This window comes from Protopterus annectens, chromosome 6.part1 (genome assembly GCF_019279795.1).
Source record: "Protopterus annectens isolate FY-2018-M chromosome 6.part1, PAN1.0, whole genome shotgun sequence".
In the NCBI taxonomy this organism is placed as follows: Eukaryota; Metazoa; Chordata; order Ceratodontiformes; family Protopteridae; genus Protopterus; species Protopterus annectens.
The window spans coordinates 54,127,584-54,145,461 of NC_056738.1; positions in this window are offsets into that span (position 1 = coordinate 54,127,584).

The following is a 17,878-nucleotide window of genomic DNA, read 5'->3' on the forward strand; positions in this document are numbered from 1 at the left end:
ACTTTCAAATATGCTGTCAGCTACTGACAAATGGCAAGAAATACACTGAACCAACTTTCATTGCCCACATCCTGGGGGACAAGTTCAGTGTAAACTCCCCCCATAACCTCCAAAAGGGCCTGTGTCCATCAGAGAAGGATGCAGAGCCCCTGACTTCATGGACATGCAGGTAAAGACAGCCCTCTCCAAAGCTAAGAACACAGCATCAATGGGACTGGATGGTGTCCCAGGCTGCGTCTTACACTTGGCACAAAAGGAACCACACCCTCACCTACATTCACTGTCCAGACTCAATTGTACCACAGGCTATGTACCCAAAGAATGGCATACACTAACAGTCATCCAGCTCCACAAAGGGGGTACCAGAACAGAACCTGGAAACCATTGCCCTATATGTCTACTCAGCCTGGTCTACAAAGCTATTGAGCAAATTGTCATGGACCCCATAAACAGAGACATTGGGGACCTCCAGACACTGGACTCTACACAACCTCACCTTGTTAAAGGCAGATCCTGCCTCCTAAACATAGTTGACTTATTTCAAACAGTTACCAAGGACATAGATGGTGGTGAAAGTAGTCCACACAGCCCACCTGGACCTCACTAAGGACTTTCTACACCATTCTCCACTCTGTCATCATGGACAAGCTTACCAGCTTGAACATTAACAGCTATGTCACAGGATGGGTAGCCAAGTGGCTCACAGATCAACACACATGTTCAGAGTTGCAGGTGCCATGTCCAACTAAGCCAGTCACAAATGGCATCCCACAGGTCTTGGTCCTGGGACCCCACCTGTTTAGTAGATACTGCTCAGAGGTACAGGCAAGCATGGGAGGAGTATGGCTGAACAGGTTTGCAGATGACTGCTAACTGTGGTCCATAATCGACTCTATGGCTGACTCACACATCCTCCAGAAGGGTCTTACAGAGACAGATACCTGGTGTCAAAACAATGCCCTCAAGCAGAATGCCAAAGAATGCATAGTCATCCCCTTTGGCTAAAACAAAGTGCAAACAAATTACCACATAGGTGGTACTATAGTATGTACAGAGAAAGTCATTAAGGCCCTGGGGACACAGATAGAGAGTAAACTCTCCTTTGATGATCACATGGCCAAAGTGTTTAGACATTCCTTCTATGTAGCCCACCTAATGTAACCCACTTTGTCTAGTCTGATGATGTCACCATCCTACAAACATATCTGTGGAAAATTGAACTCACAGTCATGTGTATAGCACGTTGTGTAAATGTGTACACCTGTGGTATCATAAACCTGTTAGGTAGGGGTTTGAATCCTGTACTTGACACATGTGTGTGTGTTTGTGTGTGATCTCCTTGGAGAGGAGCAACCTTTTTGGAGAGTAGTGAAACACCTTAAAAGTGGTAAAATAATCTTTGTCATCTGATGATGTCACAAGCCTACAAATATAGCTGTGGAAAAAAGAGCTCCCAGTAATGTGTATAGCACGTCATGTAAATGTGTACTCTTGTAGTAGCATAAACCAGTTAGGTGAGGGTTTGAATCCTGCACTTGAGAAATGTGTGTGTCTATTTCTGTGTGATCTCGTTGAAAAGAAGCAACCTTTTTGGAGAGTAGTGAAACACCCTAAAGGTGGTATACTAACCTTTGTCAAATCTGATGATGTCACCATCCTACAAATATACCTGTGGAAAATCAAGCTCACAGTAATGTGTATAGCGCATCATGTGAATGCATGCTCCTGTAGTGTCATAAACCCTTTAGGTAGAGGTTTGAATCCTGTACTTGACAAGTGTGTGTGATCTCCTTGGAGAAAAACAAGCGTATTGGAGAGTAATAAAACACCTTAAAAGTGGTATACTAATCTTTGTCAAGTCTGATGATGTCACCATCCTACAAATATAGCTGTGGAAAACAGAATTCAAAATAATGTGCATAGCGTGCTGTGTTAATGCATACTCCTCTAATATCATGAAGAATTTAGGTAGGGGTTTGAATCCTGCACTTGGTGAGTGCGTATGCTCAGTGTGTGTGACACTGCTGGGCAATGTGTCGTGGGTCTTGCTTTTACTACTGTATGACAACAGTATGTGCATTGCACATGAGGTAGCTGTGTGGCAAATACATATACATACATGTGACCTCAAATATTGCATGTGTGGGAACCCTGCTTTCTCCAAGAACACATCTGTCATCTTTGCCAGAGTGTGCTGCTGCTTTCAAGACCTTAGGTCACATCTGTATCCTTGTGACAAGGTCAGCCACTGCAGTGATCCCTAGCCTAGGTCATCCGTGTCACACACACTCATTACGGTTTCTACTGAATTGTGTGAGTTAGGGTTTATGACCGAGGGATATGTCAGACCTGTTCAAACGCAGCAAAGTCTGTCAATGATGGCTATTCATTATAGGTGTACAACAACCTTTGTGGATATGCATGCAGACCCCTTATTGCATTTGTGATCCACCGAGGGATTTCAAAATACCTTTGGAAATGTGATTATCAAAGGAGAGATGACGTAACACTTGGTTGCATGTACACATTGGTACCTGTTCTTTATGTCGGTGGCTACTACCTATGTGGTACTGTGGGGATACTATATTCCTTAAAGGGTGGATGATTATGCTTTGGTTGGCTTATAGCTTTACAGCATGGGTTTGACAACAGGTATCTGTCTGTATGATACCCTTGTGGAGGATGTGTGTGTCATCTGGAGAATGCATTATAGGCCACAGTATGCATTACCAGACGTGGACGGACATATCCCTACTGTGATTGCTTGTACCTAAGAGAGCTATATGCCAAATAAGAGGGGTCTCAGTAATGGGTGAAGGTGAATACCACTGGTTACTGGCTTAGTATAGTATAGTACCTGAAGGATCCAAATGTTACTGTGTGTCCTACATCTGTGTGTCAGTTGTCAAGACATCATCTAACAATTGGTTATGGTCAGGCTGTTGAAGTTATGTATACTACCAGAATGCAAAACAATGACAGATAGTAACAGTATCACCCACAGCACAGTGTCAAGCCATGTCATACACACATGTGTAGTCAAGTTCCGAAATGTGTGTAGTACAATGCATACTGGCCACCAATCGAAACTATGGAGTGTTACTGTGTAATACAGAGCATGTCACCCTGCCCATGTGTCCACTATGCATGTACATGCAGACAGTGCACCTCCACCATGTTCACAAATGTACACCTGCAACTCTGTGCTACACACATCCCACACATGCTGTCCACTCTCTAACACATGCTGCCAATACTACACTCATCAGCCAACTGGCATGTGGGCGGACAATACACTATTGGAACTAACCCTGGTGTAAACAATACTACATTGACAATCATAGCTTTAATGCATCATGCCTGCTCAGCAACACCTTCAAGCATATCATTGCACTCTACTGCTGACAACATGCTAACATTGCTATGCTGCTATAAAGTCACCCTGTGCATCAGCAGCATGGTAGCCTGTTCCTGCATCAGTGTTACAGATGACAGGAGGTGGCACAGGTTTCATCATATGCACAGGGTGTGTTGGTTTGCCAGAGGCCTACAGTGAGCCATACAATCGACATATATGTGCGTGTGTGTGTGTGTGTGTGTGTGTGTGTGTGTGTGTGTGTGTGTGTGTGTGTGTGTGTGTGTGTGTGTGTGTGTGTGTGTGTGTGCGTGTGTGAGGGCCAAGAGTACTGCTATGGGCCAATGTTTAACCTATGAACCTATAAATAGTATGGGAAGAAATAGCCAGGGAATTGTTATGGCTAGGCTTGTATAGGCCCTAGGGCTGATAGCCTAGTACCAATGAATGAACCTATGATGTAATGTGCACAGGTATGTGTTAGCCCTAGGTGTCTGGTTTATGTGTGTGTGTGTCTGCATGCACACAGTTCCACCATGTGGCTGCCATATACGGGTATTTGTGGGACAGCCACAGGCTGTACCTGCCAGGCTTTACAGATCACCATCTCTGGCCAAGGATATGGTACCTGTGTCTGGCAGGGGTGCTACTGACACTATCAGGTATTAAGCCAGACTGGGTACTATCCCCAGAGGTAGATGGATGTACACTGGACCCAGGTCCCTGCTGGGACTGTCCAGAGCCACGTGCTCGTGGTCTTCTAGGATGTTCTATGGACAACCCAACCCCAACATTGCTGGGGCTGGTACTGGCACTACGGGAGTGGCTGTGACTTGAGGGACGTCCGTGGTGACTGCCAGCTGCTGATGTTGCTGGCATACATCCACGTCGATGACTCAACCATCCCACACTGTCCTGACACATGGACATGACATTGCGGAGGACATCTAATGTCTCACCCCAACATCTATCAGTGACCTCAGTGTAATTACGGATGGCACCTGCTAGGTCACATGGATACTGTCAATTACGACGGGGTTGTGTGCCCTCTGTGCCCTTAGTCCCTGTCTGGTGTACCATTCCATACGTGCTTGTGCCTCCATGACAGCATTGGAACATGCATGAGGTTGTAAGACCTGTGGCATGTCTGCCAGTGGTATGATGAGCAACAGTTCTCCGACGAGAACCCCTGGATATCTGCCTATGTGGTACCCTTCCAGACATCTGGTTATGGCTGCTGTGTCGGGATGCATGTGCCATAGATACCACACTGTCCTGGCCAATGCCGACTGTATGCTGTTCCTCAGCTAAGGGCATTGGTGATGGATGTATTGGCAGTATGACTGTGTGCATGGATGGGGTGGACACTTGTGTATTGTCGATTGGTGGCCCAACGACAGACCCTGGCAAACATACCTGTGCCTCAACACACCTATCATCATTATCACTATTTTGATCAGTGACATCAATTTCCCTGCTGCAGTGAACCAGCCCAAACTCAGCACCTGTGAGAGGAAGACAGTAAACACACTTTACGATCTGTACATGATGTCAGCACACATGCACACATGCATACATGCACACATGAACACATGAACACGTGAACACATGCACACATTCACACATGAACACATGAACACATGCACACATGCACACATGCACACATGAACACATGCACACATGCACACATGCACACAAATACACTCCTCACTAAAACAGACACACACACACACACACACACACACACACACACACACACACACACACACACACACACACACACACACCACCACCAGCAATCCAGAACATACTCAATAGTGGATGATGGTGGGGTACAGTATCACAAGCCAAACAGTTAAAGCACACATGTCAGTATGCAGGATGTGTGTTGCTCAACAGCATGCAGTGCGAGTGTAGACAGCCCTTGCTAATAACAGTATACATGGCTTTGATGCATGTGTGTTGTTTTACAGTGATTGGCCTTACCCTGGAATGCAATGTGTACATGAACACAACATTGCTGTGCAAGTATTAAAAGGTCTGCAATGTCCTGTGCACCATCACTCACAGGTATACATATCATGGCTGGATGTGTATCTGTGTGTCACATAGATATCCATTTCTGATTAGAGCGTCTGTGTCTTTAGCAGATAATTGTGGACACAGGTTTAGCACATGCATGCTATGTATACACACAGGATGAGTGGTGCATGTATACCTGATGGAATACCATTGATCAACATAGCCATTGTACAGTGGATATGGTGAGTGTAGGACATATTGTGGACATGCCAGTGCCAGCCATGACATGGCATGCTACAACACAACTGCAACATTAAACATCACACATACACAATGTGTGTCATGTGCCTTATACACTCAATAGCATTACAAGACATATGTGTGTCACTTTGTACAAATGGTGATTGCTATGCATATTGTGTATAGGTGCATATGTTTGCACACACACAGCACTGAGGTGCATAGCAATTAATGCTATGTGTAGTACTGTGTTCACTGTAACTGGGTGAGGTGTAGTACCATGAGACATCATCATGCAGCATCATGTGGTCACTCAATTCTACTAATGTGTGCCAGACTGGCACATAGCATGCTGTACCTGAACTGCAGTACCATGGCTACATTCACCATTTCACAGCCAGTTGTTACATGGGTTTGTAAGGTGCCCAATAGGGGGCATTGCCTAACATGAACATGTTATGTGTTGAAGAGTGTCGCACAGCCACATGAGAGGCCGCTACCCCTCAGGTATATTATGTGTGCTGTGTGGATGACATTTGGGATACTGGAGTGTGACCTTACAGTGGGTGTATGAATATGCCATGTGTAGCTTGTTAATGTGTACTGTGTATGACACAGTTGTGTATGTTGTGTGCATGTGTATCGACTCTGCCTATCCAATGTCCACTACAGTGTTGCCAAAATTGTGTGGGATGCTCTGTGTATTGCATGTGTTTGAGGCAGCTACTCATATTACAGAGATGTGCATAGTCTCACAGCAAACATGCACAGCATGCATTATAAGCAGGTGTGTTACGTGTACATGGCCTACACCTCACCTATGACATGCACATTTAATTAACAATATTAAATGTAGAACACACTCACCAGCATGGGCATGCTGATTTGCTGTCACACTAGAAGGACCTACAAGGATATGAGACAGTTTGTCAGTGGCAACAACTGTGGCATTACTACTGTGTGTTTGCAATCTTACAGTAGTACAATGGTTGACAGTCACAGGCCTACAGATTATATTCCTAATTATTAGTATTGCACAACAATAGGCACCACATCTTCTAACTACACAGTACACATCTCACATAAGCATGATCTACCAATAGAGGTAACAGTAGTCTACAGCTATGCCATGTTACCTGCACGCTCCATGTCAACTTGTTGGCTGGGTCCGGCCTCCATGATTATACATGTTAGTTGTTGTTGTTGTGGCCAGGAGCCATCTGGCTTAGGAGCAGCTCCTCCACTCTCGTGAGGGGGGGGGGTGGATGGCTACCCCACCACCTGTGGCAAGCGGTTGTCTACGGATATTAGACGCACGCTGCCCGACATGTCTAATTAAATCACTGCAGTGATGGCGTACCTGCTCATAAGTCCAGTTATGCATGCCTATGTCATTTACCCTATGGACAAGATCTTGCCACAGTGCAGTCCACTCATGCTGGTCCTGGCTGGTTCTTGAGAACAGCAGGGCATAGTGCTGAACCAAGCTGGTTGTAATCTGTTCCTCCTCTGCTGGGCTATATGAGGGATTATGATGGTGGGCTATGACCCTGTAAGACAATGAAACAATATGTGTGAGCAAATCATGTGGCACACTTAACATTCTAAAGTACAGATATCAATTAACTGCCATATATAGCAACCTATTGGCTGTCAGAGGATACACACTTTCAATACCACATATCAGTGCTCAACCCACAACTGCCTGACAGTGCCTGGCATACTCTATATATCAAACCATATTTTGCACAGCAACAAAGTTAAACCAGTATGTAAGACTATGCAACAGTACATGGCACACTGTATGCAACACAATGCACCACCTAGCCACAGGAGGTGTATATCAAGCTAATGCATAAAAAAACATGTATTCCATTGCAATGATTGTAAAGTCCAGTTAAAGTATTACCAGTATACCACACTAGTTATTAATGGCAAACCCCTACCAAACATATGTGCACATTCGTTAATATAGGTGGCATACTGCTGTACTAGACTATACATTTTGCTAGATATGCACTTATATCCTGTAACACACATATGACCGAGGCCATGGTACAGGCATATCCACACACACATCAGACATACATACCAGACACAAAGGTATGGCAACCCAGATGACTTTACCTGTGTACCATACAGTACTGTGTGTCAGTAGTTACAAAACCTTATGCCTGAGGTATGTAATCTGTGAGGACGACAGGGAACACACAAAACAGTGGTTCCAAGAAATGTGGACATACACCATATTGTGCTGTTTAGGCCTACAGCTTCAGGTAGTACTACAGTTCATACAGGAGTTGAATTCACCAGCAGTAACACTCAATAAGTATACATGTACTGCTGTAGCCTACAATGGGACACCCCAGTCGACACCAAGGGCTAGGTCAGACGGTATGGCATACTGATTTTTCTGCCTAGTAAAAGCATACACATATTTTGCTGGGATCACAGCTAGGACACATAATACCATGACAGAAACAGTTTCCCACTAAGCTATCACACATATACAGAACTCTGACACATTCACCAACACATTCACCATCACACTCAGTCAACCTCACATAGCAATTATTGCAACAAGTACATGTGGGTGTGTATCGGTTTATAGGTAGGTAATAGGCTATTTACCTTAGGGCCTATAGATGTCTAGCCATATGCTACCCTGGCCTTTGACACATAGGTAATTTCATTTCACTTGGCCCTGTCAAGCAGAGCCAGAGAGGTGATTCCCGGGTTGTATTTCCTATCTCCCATACAATCAACATGATTATTTATGATGACTGCTAATTAGGAGCTTTGTTTGCTACTGGTAGGTGGTTTGTTCCAGAGTATGGGATGTCTCTGAGATAGGAATCTATCCCTCCAGCATGTGCTGTTTATTGAGGTCACAAGGTTTAGGTCCCTAGAGCGTGTAGCTCGTAGGGATTGTGATCTGTTTACATGGAGCATGTCCAACAGCTCTGGGTTTGACATAGCTTTGTATGTTAGGCAGAGGACACCTCTGGGTAGCCGGTATGCGACAGTCTAGCTGTGGTTTTGTGAGACGGTCTGCATAGGGCATCTGTTTGAGGCCGATATTACTCTTTGTGAGGCATGTCTGTGTCCTTTCCAGTTGCTGTAGATGTCTTGTGAGGTACATACCACATGGGGCATTGTACTCTATAATGGGTTTTATGTGCATTGAATAGAGGGGAACACTGACCTATATTTCCCTGGACGACACACCTTTTGTGATGACGTGCCACGTAGACAGAGTACATGACTAGTGTGGCACTGTGATTATCAAAGGGAAGACTACTGTCCACCTGTGTCCCATGGTCTCTTATCACACCTTCGGTGTTAAGTATACTACCACCTATGTGGTAGTTAATGGGTACAGAGTTTTTGCAAGAAGGGATGCCAATGCAGTGTCAACATTGAGCTTGAGTCCATGGCTTTGTCACAAGACATCTGTTGCAGTAAATATGACCCTGTCTCTCTCTCTCTCTCTCTCTCTCTCTCTATTTATATATATATATATATATATATATATATATATATATATATATATATACACACACACACACACACACACACACACACACATACATATAAACATCCATTGGTGTACATATAGATATACATATAGGCACATATACAGTCCACCTTTCATGGTGGGAATATCAATTATGCAAAGTTTGTGAGGTATACAGTTATGTAATAATATTGCAGTGTTGTGTGGAATGCATTGAAGGTGTTCTCAGCCCATGTAGCTTTAGCAGGCCTCACTGGCTGCAACACTGCAAACCTGATGAATCATACCCACAGCGTTTAACCACCACATGTCATATACCAGCAGTTTATGTTGACTTGTTTGCCACACACTACAACCTACATAGAAATATGCACATAACAACCTTTAACAATGTATATATGTCCACCTTTCACAAACAGTTGCAGTATGTCCCTTGCACTATGTACATGTACAGATGCTAATATATCTGATACAGACAGATCTCTCCGTATGTGTGTGCCATACACACACAAGGACCACACTGTTGTAAGTCTGTGTACCTCATGGCTGATCTGTTGGGCCTTGCTGTAACATGAGCAGGTGTCACATGTGAGCACACAATAATATTAGAGGGTGTATATATAGCTGCAAATGCTAGATTAGCATACTAGCCTGGTACAGCTGTTCCCAATGCTATGCTACATGGTAATATGACTATCATGCATTTGTTGCTCTGTCATATCCATGTTTATATAACTGTATGTGCTACTCCCCCAAACAGACATTGTACACACTACTGTACAGAACACAGATAACATGGATCAGATGTTTGACATTTAATGCTGAACTACATATATCACAGTCATATCCCACTCCACACAGCTACACACTGATTTCTCCATGGCAGTAGTTATGTAGGGCATCTGTGCATAAATATGTACTGTTGCCACATATGGATGATTCAAACTATGTAGAGTACTCTTCAAATACATCTACTACATGCCAGTAACTACATATATGTTACATACCTTTCCTTTGTATGTGTTTGTATTTGTCAGTTCCGTGTGTTTTGAATTTTTTTTATTTTTTTTATATCTTTTTTTCAATATATTTTTTATTTTTCAATATTTTTTATATCTTTTTTTTTCAATATATTTTCTTTTATATCTTTTGTTTTTTTTTTTCTGTTGCTGTTGTCTGTGTCTCTCTCTCTCTCTCTCTCTCTCTCTCTCTCTCTCTCCGTACCTGCAATGAAATGATTGCATGTGTGGACAGCAAGTACAGCCTGCTTTATATGTATCTGCACATGTGCATGTGATGGCCTCTGTATCAATTGGTGGCCATCATTTGTCAATTGCATGCAGCCTGCTGTGTGGTACTTGCAGTACTCACTGTCATAGCAACCCAATGCTATAAATTACTAAGTCAGGTAGGTGTAGTCCTTTCAGCTTTCCAAAGTGGGGACCATGCTTGTTTGCTGTGGACACCGTTGTGTAAGTCAGAAAGTTGGTGTACTTCTTGTATCTGATGCTAGGGGTGTAGCCAGTGATTTGGATGTTGTACTCAGACCTGAATGTACCACTTCCAGTACACAGTTGTCAGTGTAGAATTGTACTCACCCCTACAAATGCTAACACAAGATACATGGGAGTATGCAGTTTCTTTTCTACTTATACAATTAGCTGCCATACATACGAAGTTATTGGGATGTTTTCATTTGGCATATGAACTGCTTGTGAACTGCTATACTGTGGATATTAATGTACTCACTTCTGCACAGTTTGTGGGTTTTTCTTTGACATCAGCATAGGCTGCTCATAAAAACTGGACAATTCCAGTACTGAATATGCCTACCTACATCCTTGCCGGACCTTGAACACACAGGTATTTTGTACATTTGGGTGGGGATTGTCCTGCTATGATACTGTGTGGGGGTTGTAAAGTGCTGCTGTAACATTATTTACTGCTAGAATGGCCGGTTCTGTTATCACAGTCATGTAATGCAATTCCACAACAACTGCTGGTAAAGTTCCACAGAACAGGTTTTGTGTTATGGCATTCCTATCTTTCCTTTACATTCACTCATTGTGATGCATGATATATATATTTCAGCAACAACATGCAGTATATCTACAGTGGCTTAGTGGTACTTCATGCAGTCTAGTGTGTACAACGTCCACAGTTCGAGACTGGCAGTGGTGTTTTATTTTTCTGCTGAGCAGAACAAGGGCCCTCACATGCAGGGTGACTAAGGCACTTTTAAGCAGTTGTAAGTGGGTTTGCGTGGGTTTGCGTGACGCTTAGCAATACTTAGCTAAGCGCGCACAAGTGCACACTCGCGCAAACTCGCTAACTACTACTTAAAAGTGCTACCTCCTTCTAACCCCCACGCTCATTTCTTTGAATGAAAACAAAATGGGGAGAAAGGACAGTGGTGAAAAAGGGGCACAAAGAGACAGTAGGGAAAACAGCTTGGGATGTGCAGGATGGGTGTAGGGAAGGTCCATAGCTGCCCATTTCTTTAACAGCAACAGCTGTTCATATACTAGAATTTTGGAGGGACATTTGAAACCTTCCACTCCTGAGAGAGGGGTGAGGACAATGAAGTATGTTGTACTGCCAATTAAATTTCATTTAATGTGTCCAGCGGACATGTGTGCAAAATGGGCAGCTATGTATGGGGCGTAATTTTTTTGTGGGAGCAGATTGCCCATTTTATTTTTCAGGTGAGAGTGGAATATGGGGTAGAGGAAGTATGTATAATTGGGGAGGTAGGTTGGGGAGGTAAACAGACAAAACAAGCTAGATGCATACAGGGGTGGATTATGACACATGGGGTGGGTGAACACCATTGACGGGGAAGGATTTTTGGAATTCGCAAGCCCATGAGCCCACTGATGGCAACAGTGGAACTGAGATCCACACCCATGGGCAGTCACCACTGCACCTTCACAGCCCAGAGGGTGGCTGTGCTGGGGGATGCGTAGGAGTGGCAGCCTCACCCGTGAGTTGCGCCACACTTGCCTTGAGCTGGCATAGAGGATCAGCGACTGAACGCTTGATCTCCCTACAGTGTGTAGCGCTCGGACCATTTGGAGGGTGATAGGTGGCTCCTCCGGCCATGCTTGCATGAGGGGGATAAGCCTCATGCCCTGCAGTGCTTCCACCCGAAGGTGGCATAGAGCCAATGAAGGAGGAGGTCCCGTGCTGGGCACTGGACCTGCTGGTGCCAGGTGCCTTCGCCAGCTGAGGTGGGACAGGTGGGTCCGCTGGGACCGGCCTTCCCATACGTTCTATGTTTAGGAGGATTTTATGACAATATGGGTTAGTAATAGCCAACAGCATTCCAAATTAGTTGTAACAGCATGCAGTAGTATTCCCATTAACCCAACACACCAGAGTTCCAACAGTTGAACAGCAAGCATAACACATGCGTATATAGAACAACAGTGGACATTCCAACAGCATGCAGGATTGATTGGTGGCAACAGGCCACCAAGATTGTGGTATGTGAACAGGGCGCATGCATCAAAGTAAATGCAGATATTTATAAACCAATAGGACATATGTCCCAACAAATGTTATGAGATTAGACATACCATTGAGGTGTGGAATTGCATTGTTCATGGACATACAGTAGGGTGCAAAAAGAGACATCCATTAACAACTTATATATACTTATAGTTTACACTACATTCCTATTGACTGCAGTTATATATCCCCTACATGTATTATTACACTAGGCAATGTCCGTTAAATTGTGAAATGGGTTTTGCTAGTTCTTTATATACCTGACCTGTATCTGACATACAAACTGTCCAGGATGCATATGTTACTGCTACATATTTATATATTTCATTTATATTTATATATCTACATATCTGGATGTGTTCAGGTGACATTATCAGGTATATTTTAACAGCCCCCTACATTTCTAGCAGCATACTGACATTTCTAGGGAACACAATAACAAGCTACTCATGTGCCAGATCAACCTGTACATGCCGGCCATGAACCGACAGTTGAGGACTGTATATATGCTTAACAGCTACTGGCACTCCCTTCATCCACTTTATATGGGCCTACCCATCTGTGGGTTGACTGCGCTTAATACAACAGTACTATTTCTATAATGCAAGGGTACAACAACATATCGAAGAAAGTGACACAGACACACTCCAGGAATTACACCTTTATTGATTACATTACACACTTTTCTAGTGGCTCTCTCATGTATTTGATATATCAGTGCATGCAGAAGACTTTTATTCAAGATGTATTATACCTTTATTAATGGGTTACAACACCTTTTCACACTGTCTCACTTATTTTATATAACAGTCCATACAGATAAGTTATTCAAGACTTATTATACCTTTATTAATGGGTTACAACACTCTTTTTCAGGCTCTCTCACTTCTTTTATATAACAAAACATGCAGAATAATTACTTACCTGCCTGGTGGTGCAGCCTTAGCAGCCTGTCTGCATAGGCTTGCTGATTCACAGCACAGACACCTGCTGCTGTGAAGTAAATGAAGGGATATTGAGACATACCTATCCATAATATAGACTAAAATAGCAATTCTTACATACTTCATTCCATGGCTACATACTCAGTAGTGGAGCATTTTCCATTTCACGGGCCTCCTCTATCCACTGGTTCAGTCGGTCCTCCATGCATCTCTTCAGGTCTGAGTAGTGGTGTCTGACCTGCTCATCAGTCTGAGCAATGCCTGTGGCACTGGTGTGATCATGTGCTAGAAGGTTCCAGGCTTCCACTTTGTACTCAGTGCATTGAAACTGGCCCTGGAGGAGTCTTGCATCATGATGATGGACGAGGAGCCAAAATATTACTTTTGACTCCTCAATGCCCCACCGTTGCACTCGAAAATGAGAGCCCTCTCCAACACTGGCCATGCTGACTGCAGATGGGAGCTACAACCAGTTATGGCAATTATTCCCACCTATGGAGCTTAAATATGCCTCATTTCCCACACTTATTTGTGATTGGCCAGTTTTGAAAAATCTCAAACCTGCTTAGCAATGGGTAAACTTCCATTGATATGTATGAGTGTGTTGGAAGTGCACCTATATGAAAAGCTGTCATGGCTTAGTGGTTTAGTACTGTGATTATGGCGCACAGTATCCTGGGTTTGAGGCCTGTCATTGCTTTTTATTTTACTACTGGCCAGACTGGCTAGGAGGTGTGGCTGTGTTTAGCCGACTTTGCTCAACTTTGCCCAATGTTGCTCGATGTTGCCCTATGTTGCTCTGTGTTGCCCGATGTTGCCCAATATTGCGCTAGTTAGCGTGGTGTGCAGCTCCGTGTAAACATGTTTTGTTTGTGCTAGTTGGCGTGATGCACAGCTCCGCGCATAGCCATTGTGCTAGTTAAAGCAGCGCTAAACTATGAGCAATTATACTTAACTGTGCTTAATACTAGTAAACTTTGCTTAGCAGTGCTTCACATTGCTTAAGATATGTTACTTATGCATTCATCAGTATGCATGACCATTTCACCTTTATATATATATATATATATATATATATATATATATATATATATATATATATATAAAACATATCGTTCACTACTATATAGGCCATTTCAATACATTTTACTAAAATTTAAAAGGCAAATGTCCGGAATTATTTTTATGCACAGATTTCCTACAGAAAATGGGAAGGGGAGTTGTGGGAATGGAACCAGGAATGCCTCATCTTTGTGCGAAGGCTCTACCATTACGCTATTGTGATTTGGCTTAATTGGCTTATAAGTAGTTTATTATCCTCTTCGATGTCTAAACTGCTAACTGTAGCTAAGCAATGGACAAACCCGCACACACACGCGCAAATACGGGCAGCTATATTGGGAATAATAAAACAAAAAAAAAAGTTTTACATTTTATTATATTTGTACAGGGGTTTAGAATGTGGGGGAGTGTAGTCTTGGGGATATACACATTTGAGCGGACTCGCTCATGTCTGGTGACATTTGCTGTTTAGGCACTTGCAGGGGCGTCGATATTTGGACTGCTCGGCAGTCTGACACCGCCCCCTGCACTCATGCACGCTCCGTGTTAGCCTTAGAATTGAGTCAGCACACCCTCATGAATATGCATGACACGCTGACATCATACTCTTAGGCTGCAGTTTCCGTGTATGACTTATTTAGTCTTACACGGAAGATCACTGAATCCTGGCCACTGTAATTAAAGTAAGTATTTTTTTTTCACATAAACAGTATTCAGAATTCAGAGCTTGTGGTCAATCTTACTTCACTCATATGCACATTACTTATGCAAAGCAAGCAAGAACTCCAGTCATTCCATTCTCACATAGGCATAGCCGCCATCCCAATTGTCTACCCAGAGAATCTGCTTTGAGCCTACAAGGTTTAAAATAATGAAAATAGAAGACTACGGTTACAGTACGGTATTTCTTTCCCATCACATAACCAGGAACTTGCACATGATCTTATTCAGTTCACCCATACACACTTTACTCATGCAAGAGTAGAGTTTGTTTCAACAATTAAACATTGACAAACCATCCTAATGTATCTTGACTAACCCTGCAAAAATATATTGGCTTAAAAAAAAAAAATAGTCATCCCCAAATGGCCCCCCAGAACACACTCTATACCTAGTATCTGACTCCTGGCAAGAAAATAAAAACTGAAAACTTAATTAATCCTTTTTTTGGAAGATGGGGGTTAATTTACAAATAGTTTTCCTTGGCTTCTCTTACCTGATGATGTTTCACTTTTGTAAATGATTTCCACTTCTTGATACATATATATATATATATATATATATATATATATATATATATATATATATATATATATATATATATATATATATATATATATATATATTTTTTTTTTTTTTTTTGTTAATCTGACCTTGAACATGCATGCAAACACAAATTCCAAAACAACTTAATGACCTATGGTGAAAGAACCAGTCTGATATAAACTCTTTGGTGCTTTCGTTCAGTTTTAATTTATCAGAACTTCATCAGAAAATAATTCATTCAAAAAAGATTTTCTAGTTCATTAAGATGTTTTTGAAATAAAATGCCTAATGTTGCATGTTTTCGTTGTGTTGACAGATATGAATTTAGTGTTTTAAAAATGTATCTGTCTTCTATTTTTTTTTTTTTTGTATAGATCTATTCCATGCTGTTATTGTATCTGGAAAGAAACCGTGAAATCAGTTTAGCCTCCCTAAAAAAAGAAAGAAAAGGTTGCATTGATCTGCTACTTTACCACCAGAAAATTCATCATTTCCTTACACATGACAACATTTATTCATAACATCTTTAATAAAGCAATACATTAGACCCATACGACATAAGCAAAGAAAATGTATGTTTGTCTTTGACATTGTGGGTCATTTTCCCCTGCATTAAAAAGTGATTTTCTGTCTGCAGCATCCACTTTTGTTTAGCCTAGTTTACAACTGGATCATATTTTCAATGAAGAAAGAGGTGGAGAGATTCACTGACGCACATTCATAATCCATCAGGTCAGAACAAGTTAGTCAAAGAAACTGTAATCTGTGAAGAATGGGTATCATATGACCTGGTTGACAGATGATTGCTTCCAAAAGAGAATTCTTACTCAAAGGCTTCCTATGTCGGCTTGCAATTATTATATTATTCATATTTTGATACTAGTACATCTAGACATGCCATCTGACTAGAATGAACATTTACAGTAAATTCCAAGTCTGACTTAATTCAAATAGTTAACAAACTCTATAAATTCACCCACATCTAAACACCATATCAACAAACAGTCATCCAGATTTCTACATCATATGTCCATTTCTCCCAGAAACAAATTATGACTATCATCAGAAATCGGTTGTTCCTCCAAGTAACCCATGCATTTATCTGCATAAATTGGGGCAAAATATGCTCCCATAGCAGTCTGAAATATTTGTAAATGGCATGGCTGATAGTAATAAAATACATTTTAGATAAAACATATTCTTTTGTCACCAACCAAATGCATTAAAGCCAGAATCATAAAGTTGTGATTCATTGTTTTTAAGAACGTTTGTCAACTTTTAAAATTTTTGTATAGTTCTATTCCATGATTTATTTCCAGAAAGCAACTGTGAAATAAATTATTAAACTTTCCTAAAAAGTGTGGAATCAAAGTATAGATCTACTTATTGTTCAAAGTAAGCAGCTACTATTTGTCAACCACCAGAACTTCTTCCATCAAATTTAAAAATTGTTTGGTGCCATGTAACCTAGCTCTAACAAGTGCTAATGATAGTTTAAGGTAAAACGTTAACAAAGCTTATCAAGGAGAAGGTCACGGTGAGCTGCTTGTCGGGCGCTAGGATCCGCCACATAACACAAGCACTCAGGTCACTCCAAGGCAAGCACAAATATGACTCAGTCATTGTCCATGCTGGTGTGAATGACCTGAGATGTATCTCCCTGGACTACATGAAAAGAGACATAGAGGAGCTCTCTGAGCATGTAGCCCAGGCTGGTATGACCCTGACCTTGAGTAGCATCTTACCCTCACCAAGAATGATGCCACAATATGAAGACAAGATGATCAATTTCAACAATTGGCTTAAGTGTTGGTGTCATTCAAAGGGGATCCAATGCCTGTCAGCCTGGGATGACATGCTCGACAAGCCACGATGCTTCACTAGGGACGGCTTGCACCTGTCACCCCTGGTCTTTCGGATATTAGCAAAGGCTCTTGCTACCCCCATAGTACCTTTTTTAGG